Source organism: Glandiceps talaboti, chromosome 7 (assembly GCF_964340395.1).
Source record: "Glandiceps talaboti chromosome 7, keGlaTala1.1, whole genome shotgun sequence".
Classification (NCBI taxonomy): Eukaryota; Metazoa; Hemichordata; class Enteropneusta; family Spengelidae; genus Glandiceps; species Glandiceps talaboti.
In genome coordinates this window covers 24648126-24669653 of record NC_135555.1, presented here as the reverse complement: position 1 = coordinate 24669653, position 21528 = coordinate 24648126, and the positions used below count along the sequence as shown (strand labels likewise).

Sequence of the window (21528 nt, the reverse complement as noted above, 5' to 3'; positions counted from 1 at the left end):
TGACGTACAGTTGGAAAAGAAAGTGGAACTGACAAGAAAATATATCAAAAGTGTACAGGTTGAATAGTAAAATGCAAACTATTAGTTTAACAGTAAGGAGCAAGACAGGTGAAGATATAGGTTACTATGTAGTGTGTGGTTACATGCGCTGGGCATCCCAATAATAGGTTTTGTAAAGGTTTTTGAATATGTTAATCTTCTCTGCAGTTGTCAGGCAGGGCGTTTCAGGTGTTACCGCCCCCCCCCCCCCCGTGGATGAACTTACGTTGGGCATAATTAATTGTTTTTAGCCGGGCCGATGAAGACCCCATTTGCTTTGCTGAGCAGGGAATATTCTCCCAGAAAAATCCCAAAGTTTATAGAAAGCCCGCCCCCAACGATGTAGCTGCGTACAATGTAGACGAATTCTATCGCATTTAGCCAGACGAGGAACGAACGCGACATGCAATTGATATGCTCGCTTGATGCAAGGTAAAAGGGACTTTAAAATGACTGAATAAAAAGTTGTAAATTTTAAGTACTGTTGTGTCAGACTTCTTGCTCAATTTGTTGAAATATGTATATAAAGCTATGGATAGATGAGGACTTCCAAAGTAAATAATACTATATAACTATTTATATATTTTTCTCTCACTTTTGCTATCTGTACGACAGAATTATATTTTGCACTACATTGTTTTTGTAAACTGTTCATATGGGTCGGCGGTCTAACGAAACACAATAAGTACATACGTGTTTAGTACGTATGTATATAATTAAAACTTTTGTTTTTAATGACATACAATGTATGTAATAAGCTTATAGTGTCCCTCCATTTTATTTTGTTGTGTATTTACTTTTAACTTCATATTATATAAGTAGCCTATATCATATCGAAATAAATAGTTGTATTACCATTATTAGGCCTTTAGTTCTGTCGATGCCGGGATCATGATTGATAGTGATATTTTTGTATACAAACAAGATGGAGTGAAAGTGGTTACGTCGCACAATGAGTTCGTTCGTTTTGGACAATACATTTTGGACACTTATATACTGAAGTTGGCGGACAAATGGTTTGTCTTGTTGACACAACATTTTTCCAGTCAGTTTTCCGGTTTGCTGTATAAAGTGTACCGGTGGTCACGTGGTCACCATGTGACCAATGCCCTCAACGACTACCAAGGATTGAGTGGAAAGTTCCCACGCAGAACTACACCGGATACCGAACAAGCTGAACCAAGTGAGTGAACGTACGCGTACTAGTCACGTCGTCGCTCAAGCTATCTCAGAATATCGATGCACTACGTACTCGTATATAAAGTCTAATACCAAACCATATATCTGGATATCGTACAAGAAGTCACTATTAATAAGGTGAGACTGGTGTAAACGGAAAACACTTTTCTGGCGCTGCGAGCAAATTTCGTCCCTACGTGACTTTTTCGGGGGTTATACTTCCATGGCGGGAGCCACGAAAAAGTTAAATTCTTTGAACTTGTCGTGGTGAAGTCTTTCCTCCCACGGGTTTTTCGCGTTCGTTTAACCTTTAACGGTTGTATTTATTTATTTATTTATTTATTTATTTATTTATTTTTTAAGTTAGTCATTAGTGCAAGTTGTTTTGACGGTCACTATTTTGACTTGTGTTATTCTCACACGTGTTTAGTCCGTACGTCCACACCTTGCATAACAATGTAACTTTTCTATAGCTGGCCACTTTTGGCAATGGTAGCGTAAAGTATACGCAATATTACGGTGTTAATTGGTGCCGAATTTTCGATTGTTTCGTTCAAACTTTACGCCAGCAAAATTCTATCCCATTTATTTTCTTGCATAACTACTGAAAATCCCCCATGTGTGTAGTTTTTTCAGTGCAAACTAGCAAGGTTAAAAATAAGAATTTAGTGCGTGGGCTTCACATGTGCTTGTCCAAGTTGCCACCATTTTTAAAAAATTCCCGCGCCTGGACTAAACAAAGTGCCGTGTGCAGCGTTGAGTACAATAAAGTTGTCGACCCTTACCACAACTGGCGCAAGCACGTACTTGAACTGATATCTATGAAAATATGAATATTATAGAATATTGTGTCATTGTCTATCTTTGAATGCAACAGAAGAGCATATATGTTTATCTTTTAATTTGTTTGTCCTTTCAGCTAAAAGGATATGGATGCACCAATGACCGAAAATCAAGAAGTTTCAAACATCTTTCACAAAATTGACAGCAACCTGAAAGCAGATGAAGATTTGAGACAACCAAGATAAGTTCTGCTAATTGTTATATTTGTAATTTTCAACCATTAAAGCTTCACTCTAGTCAGATTGCACATACACAAAATTGAGCCCACTAGATGTTAGAATTATCTGATTGATATGTACATGTACATATATTGTTTATCAACTGGAGTTATGTCTCAACCGTGACCTTCTGTTCATGGCCAGGTCAGATACTAGTAACTTTCAAGTTATATGGAAGTTGATAGCTCTCTTAAGTTGTAGAATAGTTTTCAAATTAATTTGCTGAAAGCACACACGGTGGAATACAAGCAAATATCTATGAAAACTAACAATAGACAATGTTTAAATTTCATATTTCGGAAATTGTTTATGTGCATATACATTTTATTGTATAATTATTATTCAGTTCGGTTTGCATCTTGCAACACCTGGATGGCTGTATGTCAATAAAAGAATCAACGAAATTTCCACAAATGTGGTAGATTTACGCATCCTCTGTCCTTTGCATTTTGACGGACACCTTTTACCTCTCTTTGCAAAATCAATTCCATTGAAAACAAATGAACATGGAATTGGCTAGAAAGATGCAATGATATGAATGTGAATTTCACCAGTCATGTAGCATATCATTTTGAGTGTGTCAGATGAAAGTTTATGGCATGAACATAGAGACAGATGTACATTGGATGTAGGGTATTATTGGGTCAATACTTTGGTAGTTGCCTTTGAAGACATATCGGAATAAGAAGACATATATGATCAACTCTTTCACACTGAATCATGCACAGCACTTCAAACACCTTCCACAACTTCACCAGTATGGTCAAACCCTAGTCTCTATGGCACAGCCTGAATGTAAACATATATTATTGAATGCATCAGATATTGATCACATTGGGTAAACCCTTTTTTATGCAAGTGTACAGAAGAACCAAACATCATGAAGTCCAGTAAGAAAATGTAATACATTCTGTTTTATTAATAAGTTCTGACAAACCCACAGTTTATATGAACACATCACCCTCTGGTTTGTATTGTTGATGGGTTTGTTATTTTGTTTATTAGTTGGATTTGTCATTTGGTTGGTTGGTTGGTTGGTTGGTTGGTTGGATGGTCGGTTGGTCGGTTGGTTGGTTTGTTGTCTGCATTAGTTGGTTGTCTGTTGGTTGTCATTTATTATCTTGTTTATAGTTGTTTGGTAATGTGGTTGGTCCTTTGAGTTTGTTGGTTAGTTTGTTGTCTAATTGGTTAGTTGGTTTGTTTGTCAAGTTCACTTATTTGTTGGTTTGCTTTGTGGGTCACAAATAATGTTGTACATCAATGATGCATTGAATTGGATTAGAGGGTGCTGTGACTATGTACACCATGGGTTGGTCTAAACTCACCGATAACATAGAATGTACCGTTGCATTTTCTTTTTTGGCCTCTGTGATGTCTGGTTCTTCTGTTCACTTCTACCATTGACCTTCAATGAAAAAAAGTTTATTCAAACCGATCAAAATCTGATGCCTTTGATATCCAGATATGTTGTCGGTCAGGCCAGGTCATATACATTGAGGGGGTAACCATACTGGTGAAGTTATGGAAGTTAAATGAACTGATGTGCCCGATTCAGTGTGAAAGAGTTTGTCACATTGCCATCTCTTTCCAACATGTCATCAATGCCAACTGTCAATGTATTGAAACAATAATGTCATATTTCCTATATATATCTGTCTCAATGTTCATGGCATGAACTTTCATCAGACACACCCAAGATAACATGCTCCACGAACGGTGAAATTCATATTCATTTCACCACTTCTTTTTTGTCAATTTCTTGTTTATTTTTTGTAAATGCAAATAGATTTTACATTGAAAAGTGAAAAGTACTCGTTGCAATGCAAAGGATGGAGTATGGATATATTTGCAACATTTGTAGCCATTTCTTTGTTTTGTTTATTAATGCAGCCCTCCATGTGTCGCTCCATGTGAACAGAAGCAAATACGTCAACTTCCAACCACATTAAATGATCAATCTCAAAGTATTGATCGTAATTGCATACTGCACTGCAGATAGACTACTGTTTTTTATTTACAAACCACTGTTCATGAGTTGCAAAATGATGTCTGCAAAGTGAGTTATTTTCACTCTTGGCCAAGTTTGCAAAGTGTTCATCCTGTGTAAATCGTCAACTGGGCAGCATGATATTTTGAAGATATTGGATGATTAATTAGTAATCATTCACAAGATCTCTATTATTTTCATCACTTATAAAGTAATGTCCAAGATAGAATGGTAATCTGCAGATAATCAATGTATTGATTAGAATCAACATGACCATGACATGTATTACCTACATGTTTCTCTTTCCACTCAGACAACAAAATCAAAATGTGCAATAGATGCCTGCCAGGATTCAAATATGTTACAAACTATATGAAAAGGTATTTAGAGCTGATTGTTGTTTTACTTATTTTCTGAGATATGTCTTTCTTACTTGAAAAACCTGTGCTAGTCTTTGTCTAGTTTTGTGTGATCAATGCACATTGTTTCTATAAGAAACACCTGTAATGCTCTCTACTGCAATTGGTTTTGATTTGATTGTCAGTATTCTTCACAAATTAAAAACAAAACCAAATTAAAATGAGCTGTCAAATGACCAACCAGCCTTCAAAATAGAAATGCATACAAAACAGGAGGCTGCCATTACTATGTTTTCATACATTGCCAATGGTCCACAGCTGCCAAAATAGGTGTCTACTGCCCTTCTGGTTTTGACATGGTCTTCCTTAATGTACTCATTATTTTAAAATGTACATGTACATGGCTTGTTATGTCTTAATTGTTTACAGTTATTGATATATAGGTGTTAATGGTTTTTGATTTTTAGGCATCAACATCCCCTGACCAGAGCACCTTAAGTGTGAACAACATGTATGCCCAATATTAGATATAGTTGCTGCAGAATTACAATCCATAGACTTGGATACATCATCAAGAACATGTCAAAGTCCACAGCAGAGTAAATAATGTACAGAAAGAGGAAGAAGTCAAGACTACAATGTACCATTGTATCACCAAGAACACTTGTCGCAATCCACCACAAGGTGTAAATATTGTACAGGAAGAGGAAGAAGTCAAGACTACAATGTACCATTGTATCACCAAGAACACTTGTCGCAATCAACCGCAGTATTAATGTTGTACAGAAAGAGGAAGAAGTCAAGACTACAATGTACCATTGTATCACCAAGAACACTTGTCGCAATCCACCACAAGGTGTAAATATTGTGCAAGAAGAGGAAGAAGTCAAGACTACAATGTACCATTGTATCACCAAGAACACTTGTCGCAATCCACCACAAGGTGTAAATATTGTGCAAGAAGAGGAAGAAGTCAAGACTACAATGTACCATTGTATCACCAAGAACACTTGTCGCAATCAACCACAAGGTGTAAATATTGTGCAAGAAGAGGAAGAAGTCAAGACTACAAGTTACATCACCAAGAACACTCTTGCAATCCACTACAATGTTAATTTGCACAGGACGAGAAAGAAATCTACCAGTTACTTTCAGGATTGGTCAGCTTGTTTTGGTAAGAATCAAGTCTTTAAAGTTTAATGTCTCCAAGTCATTTGGAAGACCTATGTAGCATTTGAATCAACAATGACACAAGTTAAATGAGTGACCTAGAACATAGAGGTAGTCTTTGTAAGAACCAGAAGTTGTAAAATGAACACCTTTTATTTCATAATTATTGCTCATATTGTCAACTTCCATGTGAAGCATGTATTTATAATTTATCCACAAATCCACACCCAGCTCAGGATTGTTTATTAAATATCAAATACAGTATCATCACTATAATTAGTAAGCAATTAAAAGAATTGTATAAACTGTTCCCAGTGAGTTCCCTCAAGTATAGCTGCCACACCCTCCCACCTCTTAAATAACATGTTTTTGACAAAAAAAAGAATGAAAAATGACTACAGCTACTGGGGTTTCAATATTTGAGATTTCTTTTTAAAAGCCATGCTGGCTTGAATATTTTGTGGGCTACCTGGTATATAATGTAGGAGGGAACATACATTTGTAGGTGTTTAGGAATCATTGATTGTAAATTCTGAGAAATTTAATAGTTTGTGAAAATCCCTGTTACTGTATCCTTAAACAAGTGCAATCATTCTCTAAAGTATTTTTTTTGGTATTTAGCAAAACCCTCATCCCCTGCCATGGCCACTGTCTTTTTTGCATGGACTTGACCTGAAGATGAGGACCTACGTGAACTAGGGTGTCTACTTGTGAAAATTGTTAGACAAACTATTACTTTGCCATAGATGTTAAGGTAAAAAAGACTTAAAGTTAACCCCAGACTTGACTTAGTTGATCTGTCTGGTACTAGACTGCAATAATCCATTTGGTATAGTAAGAATGATAACCTGTTAAGTGAAAGATGATGTGCAAATTTAGTGAGTGCACATTAGTGGTTGTATTATGAAATAGGGACAAGAGTAACATAGCCACCACAACCACCACACTCCTAGCAACATGTTAATCAATTGATGTTGGGGTCAAAAGAAGTGAGGTTAATTGGCTTTTAATGTATGTAATCCCCAGCAATCATAGTAATGGCATGTGCAACTTTAAACTCCGCAATTACATCAACTGCCATAATTGATTTCATTCAGTAAGCAATTGTGATACAATGTTACTTAGTTAAAGTGCCATCTTGTGGAGTCATGATGGGTGATTAGTTAAGCGTGTCTAGCTTTGAATCTGCAGGTTGCAGGTTCTAGCTTCATCGAATGGCTAAGTCCCTTGGCAAGATTTGAACCATGACTGTTCCTCAGTCAACCAGCTGTGTAATTGGGGACCTGGTAGGATAGAAATTGCAATGTGAATACTTTAATCCTATGTGCTTATAGCAGCTGCAATGGATCATAGGCTCCCCAGGGAGTTGAAGTAAAGGGCTATTGTGTTGTTATAGATCTGTATCAGGGATAATAATTGTATTTAAGTACTTGGAGCACAGAGTGGGAAAGTGCTATATAAAAACCAACATTGTTATTGTTATATTCTAAAACTACTTCTAAAACAAATGCCTTCTCACTCATTTGATAATGGAGAATATTTCCTGAACATTTGCATGTAAAATACGAATTGCTAGTCATAACTATTGAGAATATGAATATAATTGTTATCATTTCATTACAATTGAAGAATACCTAGCCAATACAAATCTTCATTGTGTTCATTTGGTAGACTGTTGCCCAGTCCCTTTGTGTATGCTTTGGTCACTTCTAGTCTAGGCACCTAACACTAACCCCTTACCCTAACAATTAACCATTAACCATACTAATAAATTTAACTATATTCCTAACCATATCTGTAAAGACTAACACAAACCAACTTTAGGTGGTTGTTAAGCTTACACAAAGAAAGAAAAGCAACTTGGTCTACCATTTTTAATATAATGATGATTTTTTTGGATATAATTATTCTTAATATACATTTTGTATCATCATGATATTTTTAATTGTACTCAAGGCTTTGATTAGAATCCCTTTAGGTATCAGAATAAATATACCAACTTTCTGTGAGGGGAAGATACAAATGTAGCTTTACATCATTCCTTTTCTTTCTTTCTTTTTTTATGAGGGGGGGGGGTGCAGTTATACTTTACTTTTCTGAAGGAACACCTGTACTACTTTCATTAGGGGGGGGGGGGGGTGATATTAACTGTACAGCTATACTTTCATTTTATGAGGAGAAAATCTGCCACTCAGCCCGTCATGACCTTTCAACGTTTTTTTGCACGTTGAACAAAATCTTAAAGACATTAGTTGATCCTGGTGTCAGAATTAGCAATATAAATTACCACTACCAAAAAATGCACGACATTACCCAGCGGAGGAAAGTACAGAATGGCAGGATGATTAACGCATGCGCTGGCCCCATGACAATGTTTTGCTACAACACAGGGAAAGGTCAAAGGCCAGTCATAGATGGTAATTAAAATAAATGAAACATTTACAACCCTTTACTTTGATAGTCCATTGAGGAACAACTATACTAATATTATGGGAGGATCAGATATACTTCACTTTGGGGAGTACTTTACTTTTAGACAGTTGTCACTACTTTATGAGGGAACAGCTGTACTTTAATTTAATAAGAGAAGAGCTATGATTTACTATTATGATTACTATTTATGACTCTATATTTATAGGGGGAGGGTCAGTTATACTTTACCTTGATTGTAGAACAGATATTGATATTGGGGAAACAGCTATACTTTAATTCTATGCGGGAACAAATTTACTACTGTTATGCCATGGGGACAGTTATAATTAGTCCCCGCCAGACGAAGTCCGGGACGGGGACTTATGGATTGGGTTCCGTCCGTCCATCCTGAGCCGTTTCTTGGAGATGCCTGGACCGATTTTTTTCAAACTTGGTACAGGGGCAACATACAATGGCATACATATGCACGTCAATTTGTTTCATGATACGATCCAATATGGCCGCCTAGCAGCCATTTTGTTTGCAAATTTTCCCTGTCTAAAGCCATAACTCAGACATGCGTGAACAGATCTCATTCAAAGTTGGTATTAGGACAGTGTTCTATGACATACATGTGCATATTCATTGTTGTCGTGATACGATCCAATATGGCCACCTAGCAGCCATTTTGTTTGCAAATTTTCCCTGTCTAAAGCCATAACTCAGACATGCTTGAACAGATCTCATTCAAAGTTGGTATTAGGACAGTGGTCTATGGCATACATGTGCATATCCATTTTTGTTGTGATACGATCCAATATGGCTGCCTGGTGGCTATTTTGTTTGCCAATTCTCCATGTCCAAAGCCATAACTCAAAGTCAAACAGATTGAACCAGATCTCATTCAAAGTTGGTATTAGGACAGTGTTCTATGACAAACATGTGCATATTTATTGTTGTCGTGATACGATCCAATATGGCCACCTAGCAGCCATTTTATTTGCGAATTTTCCATGTCCAAAGCCATAACTCAGACTCACTTGAACAGATCTCATTTAAAGTTGGTATTAGGACAGTGTTCTATGACATACATGTGCATATCCATTTTCGTCATGATACAATCCGATATGGCTGCCTGGCAGCCATTTTGTTGGCACAGTTTTCATGTCCAAAGCCATAACTCAGACATGCTTGTACAGGTTCCCCCCCCCCCCCTGTACCCGACCCATCCTTTATTGTTGAATGGTTTATTCCATCATGTCATCTTGAAGAGGATAGTATAGTAGTAGGCATGTCCCATGTCCAACGAGGAGACACAACATGAGTAGGCATGTTCCATGTCCAACGAGCAGACACAACATATCTAAGTCTGTTTGATTTAGGTTCACAAGTGTTGTTGCGTGATCAGAGTAGTGATATCAAGAAAATGACAACATAAACTGCCAGTTCCTTAAAAGCCAATCATAGCGGGGAGTATGTCATTCTCAATGACTTGTTCACTTTTATAATGGGACAACTACACTTTCTTTTATAGAGGAACAACTGTTATGGCAGATGCGATACTGTAGTCTTTTAGGGGAACAGATACACTTTGCTTTGATTGGGAACAGTTACACTTTTTAACTTTACTTTGTTTGGGAATACTTCACATTGATTGGGAACAGTAATACTTTACTTTGAGAAACTTGTACTTCATTTTGATTGGAATCAGTTACAATTTACTTTGATTGGAGTATATTTACCCTTTACTTTGCTTGGGGAACAGTTACACTTTACTTTCCTTGGGGAAGCGTTAAACATTGCTTTGATTAAGGAACAGTAATCCTCGATTTTAATTAGGGAAGAGTTACACTTTACTTTGATGGGGGAATAGTTACACACTGTACTTTGAGGAACAGTTACACTTAATGTTGATTGGAGAATAGGGGCATGTTCGGTAGACAAAACGCTCATGGACTTTTCAAATTGTTTGTTCATGAACGATGAATTGTCAAAGGTTTCACAGGCGACCCAGGACAAAGGAAGGTGGAAGAGTGAGGTGATTCGCCAAAAGCCAAGATGGCGGCCACAAATTCTCACTTCATTGGCGAACTTGTGGTTTTGTGTAGGATTACTAAGTGCTCATTAGTTTTGATTCACCTCTGCAAAAATAATCATGGAATTGTCATTTACATTTGGTCATTGTGTTTAGAAATACAAGTTCTCATTGGCATAATGGTACAATTGATTTGATGTACATTGAGCAATGCAAGATAAACTTTGGGTCAGGTCACAGATCAAAGATCACTTTGTTAGCAAAAGAATAGTATATGCATAAACAACACGCCTATATTTTAGGCATTCTAGTATCCTGACAGTACTGCAATGGTGTGATTTAACTATACGTGCATCGTCTTTTCAGTGATGAGTGCTGAATGTACACCAAATGCAAAGAACTTTTGTTTTTCATGTGCCGCCATCTTTTGTTTTTCCTGTGCAACATGCATAATGCTGTCCAGAAGAGGGTCAGGTCACCCTGGTCAAACAATGACAAAACGTTTTGGCTACCGAACTTGCCAAAGTTACACTTTAGTTGCTTGGGAAGCATTTCTACTTGACAATGATTGGAGAACACTTACACTTTACTCTACTTGGGAAATAGTTTTACTTTACTTTGACTGGGGAACAGTTACACTTTACTTTGATTTGGTAACAGTTATACTTTGCTTTTGCATGAGGAACAGTTGCACTTTACTTTGATTGGGGAACAGTTGCACTTTACTTTAAAATTTGATTGAGGAACAGGTTCAGTTTACTTTGCTTTTGGAATAGTTACTTTACTTTAGTTATGCAACAGTTGTTCCTTACTTTGACCGGGGAACAGTTTTATTTTACTTTGATTGAGGAACATATTTACTAAATTTTGATAGGGGATCAGTTACACTTTACTTTGCTTGGGGGATAGTGAAAATACCTTGGTTTAATACTGTCCTCTGCATAAGTTGGAATCATAATGAAAGCTAATTTGTACAAGGCAAAAAAACTTTCAACTCCCAGTGCTGATTCATTAGCTTGGATGACTCCCAAATGTGACTCCCATAATTGCTCCAGTTTTTTTGTATGGCAGCAAGATCTGGAGGTTTTCAAGTATTCTTCACAGATGGAAAAATTCCACCATTAGCTTTGTAAATTTCTTAGTGTTGGTTGTAATGTTAGCGATCAAGCTGCCATTGGCAAATTTGGTTATTATTCACTATATGTATTGTTATTTCAATGTGATATCTTAAAAAACTACCATATCGATTCTAGTGAAATGTACTATGTGCCTTACGTATACTAAACAAAAAAACTGATTAGATTTTAGTAAACATCCAATGAAGATTATTTAGTCATTTGCATAATTAATGTTTTTAATGATTAGGGATAGATATATCATGAAATACAAACTTCAAATTCAATACAATTTAGTATATACATTACTCATAAGAGTCATAACATAGTGCATATCTGCTGTAAAGCTTGTTGATGTAGCTTATAGTTTTAATGAAAGATTTGCATAATTTCATGTTTTGGTAATTTGCATAATTTAGTTTTGGTAATTACATTTCAAATTCAATTCAGTTCAATTCAATTTGGTACATAAAACATAAAATGCACATTTGTCACAATGCTTGTTGATGTAGCTTGTAGTTTGAGTAATTTGCGTAATTTAGTTTTGGTAATTACACTTCAAATTCAATTTGATTCGGTACATTGAACATAAAGTGCATATTTGTCACAATGCTTGTAGCTTGTAGTTTAAATGAGTAATTTGCATAATTTATATTTTGGTAATTTGCATAATTTAATTTTGGTAATCACACTTCAAATTCAATTCAAGAGTAAGAGGTTATGTAACAGGGCTTTAGATGACAAGGTTGACTCGATCTCTGGTGAAAAACATAAAAAAAAAACTCGTCAAATTCAAAGTATTACTTCAGTATAGGACACATCTTCGGCCATTAATGATTAACTGAAAATAATGGGAAAGTGTTGTGTAGAGCTCAATTATATTGTCTGCTAATGTGTCCTATAGCTATTAGTTAATACTATTAACCCAAAGAATGAAAGACTGCAGTGCAAACTTGGCATGATGAAAGAATGTCCATCCCAAAACTGCGAACTTACTCTTCTTTCAAGTCAACTTTGCAAGCTGAGAAATATTGGTGAACGGTGCATTGATCGTGTTAGATTCGAGTCGCAGGATTCGTCAGTCGAATTCGAACATTGTCCACAAAAACAAATTAATAACTAAAGCTTGTCTCGCATTAATATATCGTTTGATTTGATTGATTTAGAAGTCACCTAAAAACGGTTTGTTTCTTCAAAATTTTGAGGAAAAACGTCATTTATATAACGAAATTTCGGACTACGAATAACTGAATACGTTCATCACTTGCGTCTCTATGTTTATCTACCGACATCATGCATCACGCCACGTGTTGCCGAACCTTCGATTTCTCAACTCAACCCCATCATTTAGGAATGTTACTGTACTGACAAACATAAAAAATTAGTTGTTGTTTTAGAATATATAAAACAAATCCCGTTATTCAATGATATAAAAGTCAAAACTGCACTTCCGCAACCCGGAAATTCAACAGCGTTTCTTGGCCCTACCATGGCCGCCAGGCGTGAGCTTGTAAGTTGTACTGTTAGTTTGTCGACCGTGCAAAAGACAAAAAAGAAAGTCTAGCCGCGATTGATGCTTTGAGAGTCACACAATTGTACGATAATCTTCCTCAAAGATTTACTGTTAACCCAGGACTGTTACAATATTACGTCCATGCGTCCATCACAATAAATTTCGAATACATACCCGTCATGTTCGTGAAAAGATTTACTGAATATTGAAACTTTGATTTTGTGCGTATCTTATTGTTTTTTTATGAATATCACCCATGAACTTGCACTCATAACAACATGTACAGTACTAGTTTCACCAGCACATTACTGAAGAATGAAGAAAAGCTGACGTGTAACGTGTGTTAATGTGTGGTTATGAATATATAATGAGCACCTCGCTAAGTCGCGGGTTTCTTGATGGACCCGGACACCCGCGAGTTATTTACACTTTACTTTACTTTGATTGAGAAACATTTATACTTTACTTTGATTTGGGATAGTTAGTCCCCGTGGACGAAGTCCGGAACGGGGACTTATGGATTGGGTTCCGTCCGTCCGTCCGTCCGTCCGTCCGTAGCCGTTTGTTGGAGATGCCTGTACCGATTTTTTTCAAACTTGGTACAGTGGCAACATGCTATGGCATACATATGCACGTCAATTTGTTTTATGATACGATCCAATATGGCTGCCTAGCAGGCATTTTGTTTGTGAATTTTCCCTGTCTAAAGCCATAACTCAGACATGCTCACACAGATCTCATTCAAAGTTGGTATTAGGACAGTGTTCTATGTCATATATGTGCATATTCATTGTTGTCATGATACGATCCAATATGGCCGCCTGGCAGCCATTTTGTTTGTGAATTTTCCATGTCCAAAGCCATAACTCAGACATGCTTGAACAGATCTCATTCAAAGTTGGTATTAGGACAGTGTTCTATGACATACATGTGCATATCCATTTTCATTGTGATACGATCCAATATGGCTGCCTGGCAGCCATTTTGTTTGCAAATTGTCCATGTCCAAAGCCAAAACTCAGACATGCTTGAACAGATCTCATTCGAAGTTAGTATTAGGACAGTGTTCTATGACATACATGTGCATATCCATTTTCGTCATGATACGATCCAATATGGCTGCCTGGCAGCCATTTTGTTTGTGAATTTTCCATGTTCAAAGCCATAACTTAGACATGCTTGAACAGATCTCATTCAAAGTTGGTATTAGGACAGTGTTCTATGACATACATATGCATATCCATTTTCATTGTGATACGATCCAATATGGCTGCCTGGCAGCCATTTTGTTTGCAAATTTTCCATGTCCAAAGCCATAACTCAGACATGCTTGAACAGATCTCATTCAAAGTTGGTATTAGGACAGTGTTCTATGACATACATGTGCATATCCATTTTCATTGTGATACGATCCAATATGGCTGCCTGGCAGCCATTTTGTTTGCAAATTTTCCATGTCCAAAGCCATAACTCAGACATGCTTGAACAGATCTCATTCGAAGTTGGTATTAGGACAGTGTTCTATGACATACATGTGCATATCCATTTTCGTCATACGATCCAATATGGCTGCCTGGCAGCCATTTTGTTTGCAAATTTTCCATGTCCAAAGCCATAACTCAGACATGCTTGAACAGATCTCATTCAGAGTTGGTATTAGGACAGTGTTCTATGACATACATTTGCATATCCATTTTCATATTGATATGATCCCCCATACCCGACCAATCCTTTATTGTTGTAGGCATGTTCCATGTCCGACAAGCAGACACAACATATCTAAGTCTGTTTGATTTAGGTTCACAAGTGTTGTTGCGTGATCAGAGTAGTGCTAATTCCATAAAACCCAATCATAGCGGGGACTATGTCATTCTCAATGGCTTGTTGTTTGTTATTTTGATTGGTGAATAGTTGCACTTTACTTTGATTGGGGAACAGTTACACTTTACTTTGATTGGGGAACAGTTGCACTTTACTTTGATTGGGAAACAGCTACACTTTACTTTGGTTGAAGAACAGTTACACTTGACTTTGTGGAACAGTTGCACTTTACTTTGATTGGGGAACAGTTACACTCTTCTTTGATTGAGAAACATTTATACTTTACTTTGATTGGGGAACAGTTACACTTCACTTTGATTGAGAAACATTTATACTTCACTTTGATTGGGGAACAGTTACACTTTACTTTGAGAAACAGTTACACTTTACTTTGAGAAACAGTTACACTTTACTTTTATTGGGGAACAGTTACACTTTACTTTGATTGAGAAACATTTATACTTCACTTTGATTGGGGAACAGTTATACTTTACTTTCATTGGGTAACAGTTACACTTTACTTTGATTGGGGAACAGTTATACTTTACTTTGCTTGGTGAAGAGTTACTCTACTTTGATTGTGGAACAGTTGCACTTTAGTTTGATTGGTGAATAGTTGTACGTTAATTTGATTGAGAAACATTTATACTTTACTTTCATTGGGGAACAGTTACACTTTACTTTCATTGGGTAACAGTTACACTTTACTTTGATTGGGGAACAGTTACGCTTTACTTTGATTATGGAACAGTTACGCTTTACTTTGATTGGGGAACAGTTGCACTTTAATTTGGTTGGGGAACAGTTGCACTTTACTTTGATTGGGGAACAGTTGCACTTTACTTTGATTGGGGAACAGTTACACTTTACTTTGATTGGGGAACAGTTACACTTTACTTTGATTGGGGAACAGTTACACTTTACTTTGATTGGGGAACAGTTGCACTTTACTTTGATTGGGGAACAGTTACACTTTGATTGGGGAACAGTTGCACTTTACTTTGATTGGGGAACAGTTGCTCTTTACTTTGATTGGGGAACTGTTGCACTTTACTTTGATTGGGGAACAGTTACACTTTGATTGGGGAACAGTTGCACTTTACTTTGGTTGGGGAACAGTTACACTTTACTTTGATTGGGGAACAGTTACACTTTACTTTGATTGGGGAACAGTTGCACTTTACTTTGGTTGGGGAACAGTTACACTTTACTTTGATTGAGGAACAGTTATACTTTACTTTAATTTGGGAACTGTTGCACTTTACTTTGATTGGGGAACAGTTACACTTTGATTGGGGAACAGTTGCACTTTACTTTGGTTGGGGAACAGTTACACTTTACTTTGATTGGGGAACAGTTACACTTTACTTTGATTGGGGAACAGTTACACTTTACTTTGATTGGGGAACAGTTGCACTTTACTTTGATTGGGGAACAGTTGCACTTTACTTTGATTGGGGAACAGTTACACTTTACTTTGATTGGGGAACAGTTGCACTTTACTTTGATTGGGGAACAGTTACACTTTACTTTGATTGGGGAACAGTTACACTTTACTTTGATTGGGGAACAGTTACACTTTACTTTGATTGGGGAACAGTTGCACTTTACTTTGATTGGGGAACAGTTGCACTTTACTTTGATTGGGGAACAGTTACACTTTACTTTGATTGGGGAACAGTTACACTTTGATTGGGGAACAGTTGCACTTTACTTTGATTGGGGAACAGTTACACTTTACTTTGATTGGGGAACAGTTACACTTTACTTTGATTGGGGAACAGTTGCACTTTACTTTGATTGTGGAACAGTTACACTTTACTTTGATTGTGGAACAGTTACACTTTACTTTGATTGGGGAACAGTTACACTTTACTTTGATTGGGGAACAGTTACACTTTACTTTGATTGGGGAACAGTTGCACTTTACTTTGGTTGGGGAACAGTTACACTTTACTTTGATTGGGGAACAGTTATACTTTACTTTAATTTGGGAACAGTTACACTTTACTTTGATTGGGGAACAGTTACAATTTAATTTGATTGGGAAATAGTTATACTTTACTTTCATTGGGTAACAGTTATACTTTACTTTCATTGGGGAACAGTTACACTTTACTTTCATTGGGTAACAGTTACACTTTACTTTAATTGGGGAAAAGTTACACTTTACTTTGATTGGGGAACAGTTACGCTTTACTTTGATTATGGAACAGTTACGCTTTACTTTGATTGGGGAACAGTTGCACTTTAATTTGGTTGGGGAACAGTTGCACTTTACTTTGATTGGGGAACAGTTGCACTTTACTTTGATTGGGGAACAGTTGCACTTTACTTTGATTGGGGAACAGTTACACTTTACTTTGATTGGGGAACAGTTACACTTTACTTTGATTGGGGAACAGTTGCACTTTACTTTGATTGGGGAACAGTTACACTTTGATTGGGGAACAGTTGCACTTTACTTTGATTGGGGAACAGTTGCACTTTACTTTGATTGGGGAACTGTTGCACTTTACTTTGATTGGGGAACAGTTACACTTTGGTTGGGGAACAGTTACACTTTACTTTGATTGGGGAACAGTTACACTTTACTTTGATTGGGGAACAGTTACACTTTACTTTGATTGGGGAACAGTTGCACTTTACTTTGATTGGGGAACAGTTGCACTTTACTTTGGTTGGGGAACAGTTACACTTTACTTTGATTGGGGAACAGTTGCACTTTACTTTGATTGGGGAACAGTTGCACTTTACTTTGATTGGGGAACAGTTGCACTTTACTTTGATTGGGGAACAGTTGCACTTTACTTTGATTGGGGAACAGTTACACTTTACTTTGATTGGGGAACAGTTGCACTTTACTTTGATTGGGGAACAGTTACACTTTACTTTGATTGGGGAACAGTTACACTTTACTTTGATTGGGGAACAGTTACACTTTACTTTGATTGGGGAACAGTTACACTTTACTTTGATTGGGGAACAGTTACACTTTACTTTGATTGGGGAACAGTTGCACTTTACTTTGATTGGGGAACAGTTGCACTTTACTTTGATTTGGGAACAGTTGCACTTTACTTTGATTGGGGAACAGTTGCACTTTACTTTGATTGGGGAACAGTTACACTTTACTTTGATTGGGGAACAGTTACACTTTGATTGGGGAACAGTTGCACTTTACTTTGATTGGGGAACAGTTACACTTTACTTTGATTGGGGAACAGTTACACTTTACTTTGATTGGGGAACAGTTGCACTTTACTTTGATTTTGGAACAGTTACACTTTACTTTGATTGGGGAACAGTTACACTTTACTTTGATTGGGGAACAGTTACACTTTACTTTGATTGGGGAACAGTTGCACTTTACTTTGATTGGGGAACAGTTGCACTTTACTTTGATTGGGGAACAGTTGCACTTTACTTTGATTGGGGAACAGTTGCACTTTACTTTGATTGGGGAACAGTTACACTTTACTTTGATTGGGGAACAGTTACACTTTGATTGGGGAACAGTTGCACTTTACTTTGATTGGGGAACAGTTACACTTTACTTTGATTGGGGAACAGTTACACTTTACTTTGATTGGGGAACAGTTGCACTTTACTTTGATTGGGGAACAGTTACACTTTACTTTGATTGGGGAACAGTTGCACTTTACTTTGATTGGGGAACAGTTGCACTTTACTTTGATTGGGGAACAGTTACACTTTACTTTGATTGGGGAACAGTTACACTTTGATTGGGGAACAGTTGCACTTTACTTTGATTGGGGAACAGTTACACTTTACTTTGATTGGGGAACAGTTACACTTTACTTTGATTGGGGAACAGTTGCACTTTACTTTGATTTTGGAACAGTTACACTTTACTTTGATTGTGGAACAGTTACACTTTACTTTGATTGGGGAACAGTTACACTTTACTTTGATTGGGGAACAGTTACACTTTACTTTGATTGGGGAACAGTTGCACTTTACTTTGGTTGGGGAACAGTTACACTTTACTTTGATTGGGGAACAGTTATACTTTACTTTAATTTGGGAACAGTTACACTTTACTTTGATTGGGGAACAGTTACACTTTACTTTGATTGGGGAACACTTACAATTTAATTTGATTGGGGAACAGTTACACTTTACTTTGATTGGGGAACAGTTACACTTTACTTTGATTGGGGAACAGTTACAATTTAATTTGATTGGGAAATAGTTATACTTTGATTTGATTAGCGAACAGTTACATTTTACTTGGGGAACAGTTACATTTTGCTTTGATTGGGAACATTTACAAGTTTGGGGACAAGTTGTAATTTACTTTGATACGGAACAGTTTTTGAGTAGATTATGTCATGTGATGTGAAACATGGTCATCTGGTACATATGTAGATTTTTTGTACAAATAATTATTTGTGAAATAAAACCACAGTTAGTGATTTCCCTATGTATTTCTATTGTAAGCATTTTAGTCTGGTTTTCATACCAACCCCAATTATTTATAATAATGATTTTTCCAAATGTTAGTGTACCCAACACTACATTTGTATGTAACAGTTTGTAATAATTGTCATATATATATATATATATGCTAGTATACTCGTATGCTACTTATTAATATCGTGAAACTTTCATATTAGTTTTATATTTGTTTCTGAATTTTTAAATTTCAATAAAGCATTATTATACTTATTCTTATGAGTTTCCATCCTTATTTATTCCCACTATGCAGAGCCAGGAGTACGCTTTGGGACTGATATCTGTTCTGTTATCAGTACTATTCCTGATATGCGTAAATCAAGGTCAATCATACCAGACATACATTTTGTGTACATGTACTGTAGATGACGTATGCACATCACTTTATTTCAATAACATATTAAATACTCCCCAATGGCAAAGTCAAGAGGAGGGGCTACTCCATAGGTTACTGTGCGCGAGTCTGTCTGTGTCCACCTCCAACTCAAATACTCATTAGCCAATTTCAACCAAAATTTTAGTAGACATCAAATACTATCCTATGCATATGCACATTACTTCATTTCCTGACACTTTCAATAACATAAAAAATAGCAGCCATTTTTGTTCAAATTTTGCCTAGTAACATCAGAAGGTTAGTAGACAGATTCTATAATAGTGTCTACACCCATGTTATCAATTACAAGCTTACTAATGACACATTGACCTTGACCAAGGTAATTTTGTCATAAAATTAACATTTTACTTAATAGTAGCATCCAAAACCTAGTAGATTGACTTTATTTTATCCGTGTTATCAATGACAAGCTTTCTAATGACACTTGCACCCTTCACCCTCATTTTCAATGACACATAGGCATTGTTATTAAAATTGTCACGGTTGTTTGCCAATAAATTTGGTTTTCAGGCCGTGCAGTATAATGGTCAAACGTAGCTTTATTACATATATCTGAAAATGTACAGAGAGATACGAGTGAAGCCGTGCTGGCCACGTCTGCAGTACTAAAACAGTCGCGCGTAATTATATAGGAAAAGTCATGTGATAGAAAAGAAGAAAGTGATTGGATGAAGAGATGTTAACAGATGGAGCCAGGTGATTAGAGATAGAAATGAATATTTATGATCACAACAACAAAGGAATACGTTACGGTAACTCACAAAACGACATACTAATAATGAGACTGACACAAGTAATTTAATTAACGTACTTTTATTATAGGTGACTGTGACAAAATGCAACTATATAGGTGACATAAATGAGCCGATTTGTACTAAACCTTGTTCAAATATCAGGTATACTAGTTCACATGGGTTCATCACTTCTTTCTATCACCTTTGTGGTAATTTCTGGACCGAGACCATTTTTGTTGTAAACATTCATTTTGACTTCTAACACTGAAAGCATAATAGATAGACAATATGTTCAACATCCTCATGTTTAGCTTTTTAATTTTAGGATTTTTCAAACCAATTCTTACACAACTATGAGATATTATATTCTAACAATATATGCACATCACTAAAAAAAACCCTTCATGGTAAAGACCAAATGAGATCATATTTTATCATAAAAATTCAAATTATGAATTTGTAATTTTAAATGTTGGGGGTATGTCTTCAATGAAGACTTGTTATTATAGTTACAGAAGATGTTGCCAAATTACAAAAATTAAAATGTATACCTACATCAGCAGACTCTGTCGCCATCAATGAATGTACCAAGTGATAGGGAATTCGATGACTGCATTTTTGAGAGGTCAGCCGAATGACTCTTAATTATGCAAATATATCCTTTCAAGTAAAAACCTTCATCCGGCTTTATAGGACACTGTGCTTTGTTATTATCAATATATGCACCTAATTATATGAGGAATCAGACATTTGAAACTTACATATTACCTAATAACCAAATAATCTTTAATAGTTCAAATGAATCACCAAAACTAAAACATACATGTACATCAATACAACCCATACCACTAAAGTAAAGCATTTTCATCCATATCATCAAGTGTAAGTAAAAGTATACTGTTTCATTTACTAATTGCCCACATTAGAAAGGCCACATGTTAGGCTTGTAAATAAACCAATTGAAACAGTATATTTTTCCACTTTATATGAATGCCATAAACAAGTGTAGCACATAGAGAAAGTGCTTTACTTCAGTGTTACCCTATGGGGTAGAATGCCTGCCAATATTCGAAAATGCAATACTGCAATGACTATATGCAATACTGCAATGACTACATGCGATAATGCGATGACTACATGCTATATGACTACATGAGATGACTACATGCGATATGACTACATGAGATGACTACATGCAATACTGGGGTGCGAGATGATGACATGATA

The 21528-nt window shown here is 36.3% G+C and overlaps 1 protein-coding gene across 1 annotated transcript in view; it reads left to right on the top strand.

Moving 5' to 3' along the window:
* Positions 1-21528, top strand: part of LOC144437867 (uncharacterized) — a 435833-nt gene that overhangs the window by 93206 nt on the left and 321099 nt on the right. The gene's annotated exons all lie outside the window — the stretch shown is intronic.